The following is a 12,460-nucleotide window of genomic DNA, read 5'->3' as shown; positions in this document are numbered from 1 at the left end:
ACTTAATACACCTCACCTACCAAACATCATAGCTTAGCCTGTTCTACCTTAAATGTGCTCAGAACATGCTACATTAGCCTAAAGGTTGTATGTAGTGATTAATCACTACATACCATCATTTTGGGAGGACTTCCGCCCAATCCTCTTCCTTCACCCCCTTACAGATGCTGCTCTTAAAGTCCTCCCCAATAATCAGACTCAAATCTTGGTCTCAGAGTGGGTCCCATGAGCCCGACCTAATCAGAGGAGGAAGAAGCTGAGCTCTGACTGGGCCTCGCAGAGGTTTGAATAGGCTCTGAAACATGACCAGGGCCTTTCGACAGGCAGCAGGATTTATGAGGCTGAAGCGTGAAGGGGAGGGTGAAGCCTGTGTTGGAGTGGGTAGAAGGAGAGCATCAGGAAATGGGGTGAAAACAAAGGAAACATTGACCTAACCAATCCACTAATGTTAATAATTTAGGTTGTCTCCAATTTTCATTGTTATAAATGAAAAATATTGCAATACATAATCTGATATCCAAATTCTTTTGTCCATCACAGTCTGATCACTTTTTTTAGGACAGATTTTGAGCAACGAAACTATGAATTAAAGAACATAAGCATCTTTGGGGCTACCAGAACTTTCCAAGGCCCCTAGTCACACTGCATTTAAATGGTATTCTCCTTGAGCTAAACTCTTAAATTTATAAGAGACATGATTTAGGGAAGGTCATTGATTCAGCTGGAGAGTTAATTATTCATTTGAATTGGTTTGTGCAGAAGGCTCCAGAGAACCTACAAGAATAAATTGAAAAGCTATTAGAACTAACAGGCGAATTTAATAAAGTGGCTATACGCAAAACTCAATAGCTTCCTCATCAACTAGCAATAACCGATTAGGAAACATAATGAAGGGGGGGGTGGGATGAGGGAGCAGAGATCGTAGCCACAATAGCGACGACAGTAACAAAAATACCCATGGTTGGCTCTACTGGCAAATGTGGGAAATGGAAAAATTAGATCTTAAAGATTTGTAAATGTCCCTAAAACACAGGAAATAATCAATTAGATGGAAAGGCACGCCATGTTCCTCAGTGAGAAGACTGACTATGATGTAGAGCTAACTTGTAGATTTAACACTGACCAATTAAAAGTTGCTTCGTTTTTGTTAAACATGCCAGTTACTCCGGAGCTTACTTAGAAGAAATATGTAGACGAGAATAGCTAAGAAAAAAATTGAAAGATGAATAAGGAGGAATTTTGTGCTATCAGATATTATATATACGATGAAGCTAAAATAATGAAAATAGTATAGTCCTGATGCAAGTATTGGCAGACACATCAGTGGGTCATACTTACAAGCAGAAGTTAGTGTGCAAGAATCCGGTGTGCAAAGCAGAAGGCATCACAATCCTGTCAGAAGAAGCCACATTATTTGATAAATGGTATAGAGACAACTGGTTAACTATTCAGGGGGAAAAAATTATGCCTTCTTTCACATCACACATCCAAATAAATAAATTCCAGGTAATGAAAGAGGTAAATGTTATTTCCTTGGGTTGAATTGTTTCCTTCCAGGGAAAAGATATGTTGATGTCCTAACCCACAACACCACAGAATGCGACCTTTTTGGGGAAAAGGATTGTTGCAGGTGCAAATAATTACGATAAGGTCATACTAGAGGAGCGTGGGGCCCCTAAACCAATGTGACCGGTGTGCTTGTAAGAAGACACATATGTTAGCTAGAACCACCTGGAGCTACCAGAAGCTGGAAGAGGCAAGAACAGCTCCTACCCTAGAGATTTCAGAGGGAGCATGGCCTGGTTGTCACCGGACTTCTGGCCTCTAGAACTGCGAGACCATAAATTTCTGTTGTTTGAAAACACCCAGTTTGTGGCATTTCCTTACAGCAGCCCAAGAAAACTGATACGAATGTATAAATTAGAACGATTTAAGATATTCGAAGAAAATGTAGGTGAAAATGTATATGCTTTCAAAAACCGTAAGGTCTTTATAAGCATAAAAACAATGGAAAAAATCCAAAGGTAAAATCAATACTTTTATATATTTAAAAAAAAAAACCTTAAACTTACATAAAAAAAAAATAGCTTTACCAAAACTAAAAGGTAAACAGCAAACTGGGATTTATAATTACTACAAAATGACAAATGGCCATTATTCTTAATATATAAGGAGAACTCTGAAGTTCCGTTAGAAAATTGGATGAAAATCAGGAATAGACAAGTCACAGAATGCACATGACTGTAAACATAAAAATGTTCAACCTCATTGGTAATCAAGTGCACATAAATTAAAAAATGATTTTCGTCATTCAGTTAACAATATTTTATATGAGAGTGCTTAATAGCGATTAGGGTGTAGTAAAAATTGTATCCTCTCCATAGTACTGTTCAAAGTAAATATTTCTACATTTTTTTACAATGTCATCTGGTGCCGTTAAAACCCATGTCTTGCCTACAGCCATGCTACCCTGAACGTGCCCGATCTTGTCCGATCTCAGAAGCTAAGCAGGGTCGGGCTTGGTTGGTACTTGGATGGCAGACCACCTTGGTATACCAGGTGCTGTAGGCATTTTAAAAAATAAATAAATAAATACATAAATAAATAAAAGCCCATATCTTTTGAACTCTCATGAACTGTGGGTAGGATTGAAAATTGACATAGGCACTATGAAAAACAGAATGGAGGTTTCTCAAAAAATTAAAAATAGAACCAGCAATCCCACTTCTGAGTATTTAGCCGAAGAAAACCAAAACACTAATTTGGAAAGATATATGCATTCGTATGTCCATTGCAGCATTATTTACAATAGCAAAGATATGGAAGCAGTGTAAGTATCCATTGATAGGTGATCATATAAAGATGTGGTACATGTACACAATGGAATATTACTTGGCCACAAAAAAGAATGAAACCTTGCCACCTGCAACAACATGGGTGGACCTAGAGGGTATTATGCTAAGTGAAACAAGTCAAATACTGTATGATTTCACTTATACGTGGAATCTAAAGAATAAAAGAAACAAACAAACAAAACATAAACAGATTCAGACAGAGAACAAACTAATGATTGCCAGATGGGAGGAGGGTTGGGGGACTGGGTGAAAAAGGGGGACTAAGAGGTACAAACTGGTAGTTACAAAATAGTCTCGGGATGTAAAGTGCAGCATAGCGAGTATAGTCAATAATCCATAACAACTATGTATGGTGCCAGTGGGTACTAGACTTACGGGGGGGATCACTTAGTAAGCTGTATAAATGTTCAGCCACTACGCTGTACACCCAAAACTAACAAAATATTGAAGATCAACTGTAATTGAAAAAAAAAAGTTTTAATTCTTTTCATTAAAAATCCATACTCTTTGATGAAGTAATTCTCCTCCTAAAAATCTATCTTAAAGAAACAATTAAAATATAGGTGAATATTTATCTACAAAGATCTTCATCATTGCATTATTTATAATAATGGCAAATTAGAAATAGTCTCGATGTCCAACAGTACGGGCGGGAATCATTGCACAAAATCATGCAGCTATTAAAGGTGATGATTTCGGTCTATTTAAAGACATGGAAAATATTAGCAATAAAGATGTAAAATTTAAAAGCTCACTATTATCGAATACCGACTGTAACTGAAAAATAAAAATTAGAAAATAAATAAAATCAGAGACTAAAAATAAATAAAGCTCAGTGATATATGTATACTATAAACCAAATTTTATAAAACAAGGAGAGAAAAGGGTTAAAATCAACCAAATATTTATGTTTTCTCTGGACGGCGTGATTTATGGATGATTTTAATTCTTTTGTATTGTGGTGGAAGGCATATAACATAAATTTTACCATTTTTAAGTGTATAATTCAGTGGCATTAAGTACATTCACAATATCGTGTAACCATCATTGTTATCTATTTCCAGTACCTTTTCATCATCCCATACTGACATTTCTATGCATTAAACATAACTCCCTATCCCCCCCTCCCTCCAGCCCCTGATAACTCCTATTCTGCTGGAATGTGAGTAGATCGTGAGGGAGGAGTGCTCATGAATGAAATTAATGCCCTAATAAAAGAGACTCCAGAGGATCCCTTGTTCCTTCAGACATGTGAGGTTACAGTGAAATGATGGCCATCAATGAGGCAGTGGGTCCTCACCAGACACAAAATCTGCCAGAGCCATGATCTTGGACATCCAGCCTCCAGAACTGCGTTTCTAAGCCACCCAGTCAATGCTATTCGGTTTCGGCAGCTTGAACGGACAGAGACATCCAGTACAACGTTTTCCAGATCCATCCATGTTGTAGCTGTATCTCCATGCATCTTGCCCTCCAGAACTTAAAATCTCTTGGGAGGAGCCATGGCCCTTCTCTCATTTCCCCCCTTTTGTCCTTTGCCCACCTGGAGAAGGTCGTGTGGCTCACCGAGGGACCCCAAACCCACTGGCCCCTTTTATAACCCTGGCAGCCATAGGGGCCCCGTCCTGGCCCAGGCGCGCAGCCCCTCCACCCCGAGAACGTTCATACTTCCTGAAAGGACTGGTCACTAACCCCTCCACCCACCTCACCGCCCCTCACCCCCTACCCCTTCCACTACTGGGCGCCCTGGAGATCCCTCTCACTACATTCACTTAACCCATTTCCCGTTTAGAAAAAAAAGTGCAGCTGGCTGCCAGCATTAATTTAGTTTAACATAAACACGCTCTTTGAGGCCGAAGCAAATCTGACTGGTTTTCAAGGTGAAAATAAAATGTAAAAACTATTCCTGGAGTTATTTCTAAACAGGACTTGTCTCTAATCCTAATGTAACAGAAATGTATATGATGGTCAGTATTTAATAATTTGTGTGTGTGTGGTAAAGCACAGAACAACACAGAGCAGAACATCTAGGATTTGACATTTTTGGCAATCGAGAATTATTATATTTTGTAAGTGGAAATAGCACTACCAAAACCAGAATGCTATAAATAGAATGATGTCATTTGTTTCCAAAGACTATCGATATACTAGAACAATGCAAAAATCATCATAAAAGCTAGATATTTCATGGCAAACTTTGGGGTGAGGTTGGGACTGTAATCGGCGAGTTATCTCGGGGTGAACGCTGCAGCTGCAGGCACCGCGGGCAAGTAGTCAGTCTCTAGGCAAACAGGAAATGGGTTAAGTGCCCGTTTTCTACCAAGTATGCCCTGGGGCCTGGGCAGACAGGAAGAAAATCACCCCACTACACCCCGCCCGCCCTCCTGCAGCTAGGACCCCAGCAGGGAGGACAAAACCGGAAACGGGGAGTTTCAATGGCAGCGCAGAGAGATCCATGGGCGCTCTGGGTGCACAGGACTCGCTCGGTTAATAAGCCCAGCTTCCTGATGGATTGCGTGTTCTCAGCTTTGTAAAAATGTGTGGGGTTCTTAGGCAGGTGGTGAGCTTCCTGTCCCAGAAGGTCTGCAAGCAGAGGGAAGGGGACCTCCTGCTTCCTACACAGAGTTTTCCCTTCTGTCACCTTCATCTGGGCCTCTGGGTGTAGGGACAGAAATGCCATAAGCATTTTACTTAATGAGAGAATCCTTAGCACGTACCTGACACAGTGAGCGCTCAGCGATTATTAGCTGCTAGTAGGAACTATTATTGGAGTCCAGAGAGCCCTTCCTCTTAGGGAGGGTAAGAGAGCAGAGGCAAAGGGTTCGCCCCCTTGGCCAGCTGCACCCACACGCAGCCGGCTGTGGGGCAGGAGCACCCAGCTGGCGGCCTCCCTGCAGGGCAGGCGGGGGAGCAAGGGCACAGAATTTCCTGAGCAGCCACTTCAATCCCAACGTCCCTTTAATAGTCCTCGTCAAATTGCCATGGCTCTCCCTAGAGATTTTCATGGCTATGGAAAATAAATAGCCATTATCTGACCTCCAGGGGAATGAGGATGTCTGCAGAATTCCAGGAAAGGCGGTTATAAAACCGAGTCCAAGTCGGAGAATCTTTTCGGCGTTGGCAACCCCGACGCGAAGCCACGGTAATCACAAAACAAATGTATTCACATCTCGAACCCTCTTTTCACCTATTTTTATGTATCTGGTACAACTGGCTTCTTTCTGGTGGTGGGGGCAGGGAGAGACCCTACAAAAATATGTGATGACTTTTTTTTCTTGTCCTGGAGTTGAGGGGAAAAGAGCTGATCAAGCAAAGGACTTCATTTCTAAGTTAATAATCTATCATAAAAACCTGGCATTATTGATTACATGAAGGACTTTTAAAAGGTTTTGCTGCCATCCAAAGAACACGAGAGAATGAAAATGTCCTTCCTTTTCTTACCATATAATTTGAAAAAGAGAAAGATTTTTTTTTTAACTCAGGTGTAGCTGACAAAAAAAAGCATTTTCGAATACAAGGTAGTCCCTTAAACAGGCCCCAGAGACGGGGCTCTGGGCCAGCTGGGATCTTGCTCTGGTCCAGCTCTGGAGCTAGAGGGATCTCAGAAGGGTGTCATCCTGTGTCCATCAGCTGTGAGATTAGGACGGGCACGACTGCCCCTCTAGCTCTAAGCCAGGATTATTGCAAAGATCACCTGAGATAAGAGATACAAAAGGGCTTTCGAAAAGCCCTGCTCAGCCAGTCTTCATCTGAAAGGAGCAGTGCTCAAACCCAGTCCCCACCAAGGGGGCGACATGATCACAGCTCTGCGAAACCAGACTGAACCCCTATACAGCCAGACCACCTTTCCCCAGGCAAACTGGGTCCACTTCTCTAAGAGCCAGGCTGCCCCACCCTCCCCGGGAGGGGTCAGGAAGGCAAGGAGAAGGAGATGGTTTTTTTGTGCTCTCTCCCACCTGGAGAAAAGCTTAAAGCCTGGAGTGGTACGGAGGGGCCCACCATCCCTGTCCCCCTCACCCCCTGGGTCTCTCCCACAGGGCAGATCCCTCAGGAAGGCCAAGGTCCCAGGCGGAGGCTGTTGGCAGCCCCCAGCCCTGCCTTTGCCCACACTCAGCTACTATTCTAGAGCCTGTGGCTCTGACCCTGCCCCTTCTTAACAATCATGGGCTCTTCCGGGCCACATCATCCAGGAGCCAGTGACAGGAAGTGCAAGGGAAGCCTCTGTCCTAGGGGTGGTAAGGCCATGGGGCAGCAGAGGTCAGATGAGGGCAGAGCACTGGCCTGGGAGCCGGGAGACCTGGGCTCATCCCGTGCTGCCTGTGCTGTTTGGGCCTGTTTTCCCTGTCTCTGAAATGGAGACGTAGTCTCTGATCTGCCTAACACACGAGGAGGGTCCGGCATCTGATGTGAGGAGGGAGGCTGCTTTCGGACCGCTGGCTTGGAAGAGCCAAAGCACTTTGCCACTAACTTGTTCATTTTATTTGTGGTGTTACCAGCCTCTGAAGCAATACCAGCCGCTTCGCTCCCCCAGCCCTGCTGCAGACGGTGGGGTTGAGGGCTGACCAGCCGCACGTACTCCAGAACCTGATGGTCACTGTGCTACTCGAGGGGAGTGTTCGTTGGGTGATCATCTATAATTCTGACACCAACTGTGATTCTGCACCCAATTCTGATGTGTGGGTTTTCTCCCCACCCTAAGCAATTCTCCCACACCAGCTGTGTCTCCTACAATTCAACTCAATTCTGGCACTATCTACCTGGAGATGGGGTCAGATCCTGCAGGTTAAGGGCTCAGCCCTACAAGACTGTCCACGTCAGGTGCCAGTTGCAAGTTCAGGTTGCCACCTGTTCCAACAAGCCCCACTTTGGGTTCAAGCGATTTGTTAGAGCGGCTCACAGAACTCAACGAAACATTTTACTTCCTATATATATTCCTGGGGTTTGATAAAAGGGTGTATATCTCAGGAACAGCCAGATGGAAGAGACGCATTAGCACAAGGTATAAGGAAGGGCGCAGAGCTCCATGCCCTCTCCGGACACATGATTCTCCCCCAGGCTCTGTGTGTTCACTAACCAGAAGCTCTCTGAACCCTGTCCTTTTGGGGTTTTATGGAGACGTCATGACATAGGCATGATTGATGAACTCATCGGCCACAGGTGACTGGTTCAACCTTTAGGCCTTCTCTTCCCCAGAGGTCAGAGGGTGGGACCTGAAAGTCTACTTACATGGTTGGTTCTCCTGGCAAAGACCAAATATGTATTTTATTATAAATCATATTATCTTATTGAGGGTGCACCTGAATCCCATCCCTTCTGCAAATAGTATAGGAACAATGTTCTGGGCCTTGCCTTCCATCTGAGGTGATGACCTTCCCCGGCGAGGGCAGGAATACAAGGATAGCATCTTTTCTGCAGTAGCATCCAGAGGGAAAACCTCATCAAAAGCACATTTGAGCATCTTTTAGTTGAAAAGTGCAAGCCGACAGTGGAGCGTCAGACTCAGAAAAGAGAGGGAGGGAGAAATGGAGGTTGAGAGTGAGAGCCAGTCTCTTACAAGGGTTCTGCACATACAGCCTTAAACATCAGCCCTGTGCGTAAGGGCGGAGAGCCCTGTTCAGAGTCCGTGGGGCGGCAGAGGGACAGGAATGGAGTGGGCTCTGGCCACAGGCAGATTGAGCAACACCTAGGGGGAGGCTGGTGAAATGAGGCCCAGACAGAACGGGGAGGAAAATGAAAAGGCGTGAGAGGAACTGACATTCACTGAGCACCCACTACGAGGAATGAGGCTGAGCAGAAAGTGAAAATACATAAAAGGACAGGTCGGGGAGAGATCCCTGCCTCGGATGAGTGTCTAACACCTCCCTGTCTTCATCAGCCTCAGCAAACAATTACTAAGGATAGTCATGTGCCCAGCCCGGGGCTGGAATTACAGGAAGTTCTTGCTATCAGGGGGCTCACAGTCTACTTGGGGAGACAAGACCTAAAGAAATGACAAGTAAGCCACAGTGTCATATGCTCTGTAGAGTGAATGGATGCCAACCACTAAGTGTGCCAGAGACTGAGGAAAGATCTCAATGTCCTGGGATGGCTGAAGTCGCCAGGGAGAAATGTGGCCTTGAGCCTGAACTTGAATGCTGGATGGCACTTGGGTAGACAGGAGGAACAAATTGGTATGGACAAGGCACCGCAAAAAGAACACAGGTGGTGTGTTCAAGGGACCGCGACCAGCAGTTTATTCTTCTTTTTCTGTAACCTTGTATTTTGGGGTCCTTTCACATATATCATCTCAGGAAGTGACTCTATTGTCCTTCACAAGCCAGCAAAGCTCTGGGACAGATGGCCGTCAGTGAAATTAAATCAACTCCTACTATGTGTAAATCATCGTTAAGTATTGCAGGATATGTAAAAAAGTATATAATATAGTTTCTGTCCTCAAGGACAGAGAGGACTTTTCTTTTATCAAATAGCCAGTGAAGAAGACTCTGGATGACTGCAGCAGTGAAGTCCGATGTCTGATAAAAGAAAGCATGGACAAGTCCAAGGAAAACTGAATTTGCCATCTGTCAAGATGCTCCATTTGGGGGTGATCCAAAAGGTATGGGCGATTCTGCAGTTCTCTTCTCAGAATTGGTTACTAGGCTCAGTCAGTCTTGTGTCCTTCACATTCTTCCCAGCACAGGGGCTTGTCTGCGGCCAAACACCAGCTCAGAATCAGAAGCCAAAGTAATTGCAGATGTACCTATAACTCATCCATGGCTGGGCCACTGAATAACACTCTGTAATCAATTCTGGAAAGGAAGAGGCACCAGGAGAAGAGCAAAAGCAGCAAAATAAGCAACGCATGTGGGTAATTTCTCAATTGGCCAACCTTGGGAAGGAGAAGTCTGGAAATCTTTATTTGGCCTGAGAGAAATAAAGCGATTTCATCCCAACCCTTAAAGCGCCAGTTAAGGCTGAGTGGGGAGAGCAGGAGCATCACCTGAGGTAAACTGAACTGCCAGCTAATCTTGGGCATCCTCACAGTCCGGTGATGTGGTTACTGTCAGGATGGAGCAGTCCATGACAAGTTCATGAACTGTCCAAGTCGCATGGGCAGGGCTGCTACTTACAAGACAGAAGGGCAGATGCTCGTTGGTCACTTCACAAAAAGTGAGTCGCGGGGATACTAGGCAGAGAACTGGCTACTTAGGTCAGCCGGAGGGCGTAAGATTCTGGGTGGTTGGTACTTCTTGTCGTGTATTTGACCTCCTGCTTCCTCAGATGACTGAAGGCCAAATACATGATGAGCAGGGAATCTCTAGAGCCTTGAGGTTCTGGGCCCTGAATTTTTAGTTGGAAAACCTCTCTTTAAGGGAATACATCATACCAAAGGACATTTGGAAGTATTTCAAAGAACGATTTTATATGCCCTAACTCTGTAACAGGAAGCTGCAGATCTCATTTCAAGACAGCTGAAGCATAATCCTTGCTGCAGGCTAACTCTAGAGCAGCGGTCTCCAAACTTTTTGGCACCAGGGACTGATGCTATGAGAATCTAATGCCTGATGATCTGAGGTGGAGCTGAGGCGGTGAAGCTAGCCCTGGGGAGGAGGAGCAAATACAGAGATGAAGCTTCGCTCGCAGCCCATTTCCTGACAGGCTACAAACTGGTACCATCTGTGGCCCAGGGGTTGGGAACCCCTGCTCTAGAGGAAGGGACTCTACATCCCAGATCAGAAAGTTCAAAACTACCAAGTAAATACCATATGATTTCACTTATATGCAGTATCTAAGGAACAAAAAGAACAAACTAATCAGACTCACAAATATAGTGGACAATTTGGTGATGGACAGAGAAGATGGGGGTTGTGGGGGCTGGGAGAATGGGGTGAAGGGTTAAAGTACAAATTAGTAGTTGATAGATGGTCACGGGGATGGGGAGCATGGCAAAGGAAATGCAGTTAGTGGTCATGTGATGGCTAGGTGGAGGGCCAGGAGAGGGAGGGAGCAATTGGGGGGATGGTTTTATGAACAATATAGATGTCTAACCAATGTACTGTATACTTGGAACTAATTTAAATAAATAAATTAAAAAAAAAAAAAAAGCTACCAAGTAGCCAAAAATCAAAGCAAAACAAACAAAATGGCAAAGGAGCAGCCAGTACACAACCTAAAGATTCTTAAAGGAAATATCTGAGCCAGGCTATTTTGTAACCCGACAGGAAAATACTAATATAACTTGATAGTTTTGACTGATGGCTGTCAGTCTTGGATGTTAACAGAATTATCTGTTGCTATTGTTTTTTAACCAAGCGGTCTGTACCTCTGCCTTCACATTTAGTTCAGAAAATCCCCTTTCCTGAAACGACAGGCTCTGAAGTGAAGACGTGAGCACAGCTCTCACCGCGTCAGTGTTCCCGAGGCGAGGGCAGACGGAGCTGCACGGATAACGCGCGGTAAGACGTGCCACAGGCGGACACGAAACAAGGAATCTGGTTGCTGAGCACGTGGATGAGTTATCCTAGTACTTTTTTTTTTAAAGAAAACTGTGCAATAACTTTTCGAGCAGTTGAATGATGCTTCAAGCATACTAAGTTGCTAGAGCTGACAAAGAAATATTGGGACACAGGAAAATCTGGCATAGCTATCTAAGTGAACACCAATTTGTATCTATCCTAAATGTTAAGGTACATTTCTGAATGTTAATTTATAGATATTTATATATGAGGGGGAAAGTGCATGGTGAGCAGACAGAGTTGGCCACGGGAAAACAGAGCAGCTGACAGGCAGGCTGTGGGTGCCCTGTGCACACCCCTAACGAGGTATTTACTCCCACCCAGTGTCCAGACCACCCTGGGGAAGATGTGCTGCCAAGTACTGCAAGAACGTTTCAAACTCCAAGTCACACTGTCTCAAGGTAACTCTGGAGATAAAGCCCCTGTCCTTAAGCTCTCTCCAAAAGAAGATTTTAATACTTTCATGGCCTCTGCTTTATCCACCTTTAAACCAATTAAGAGCATTTTTGAGCATTCACTGGTTTCCCAAGATACTGCAATAAAATAGCCATATCCCTACGTCAGCAACAGTTTTGAAGAAAGCATCATTTATTATAGTACCACACTAAACCAAAGAGTCAAAAACTCCAGGCTAAATTTAACTCTTTCTCCCTTTGACCCCTTTTTATTTTTCATTCAGAAAAAATATTTACTTGATACCTACTATGTGCCTGGCTCAATTCTAGGTGCTGTGTCTACAGGACTGAATGAGAGATAAAGTTCCTCTCACAATACTTTCGAACTAGGGGAAATAAACAATTTCAGATGGAGATGAGTGCTAGAAAAAAATAATAAGGTTATAGAATTCAATGATGAGAGCAGGCTAGAATGGAGGGGAAGAAAAGGACTATTTTAGTTAGGGAAGAGCTCCAGGAGGTCACTGAGGTAACGGCTCAGTGGAGACTTGAGTCATAAGCAAAAGATCGGAGGAAAAAGCGAACCAGGCCTTACTCCATAGATGAGGAAACTAAGACCCAGATTGTCTGTGTCTGGTTCAAGGTCATCTATTACGTAAGGGCAGGTCAGGCTAGAGGCTAGGCCTCGAGCACACTGCTCTCTCCACCACTCTCT

General features: G+C 44.2%; 1 pseudogene; it reads left to right on the top strand.

Annotated features, from left to right (window-relative positions):
- Window positions 1–2,452: 2,452 nt before the first annotated feature.
- Window positions 2,453–2,571, top strand: LOC118610977 (annotated as a pseudogene).
- The last annotated feature ends 9,889 nt before the right edge of the window (window positions 2,572–12,460 follow it).

This window comes from Rousettus aegyptiacus, unplaced genomic scaffold, assembly GCF_014176215.1.
Source record: "Rousettus aegyptiacus isolate mRouAeg1 unplaced genomic scaffold, mRouAeg1.p scaffold_m13_p_13, whole genome shotgun sequence".
NCBI classification, from domain to species: Eukaryota; Metazoa; Chordata; class Mammalia; order Chiroptera; family Pteropodidae; genus Rousettus; species Rousettus aegyptiacus.
This window is presented reverse-complemented; position numbering and strand designations above follow the sequence as displayed.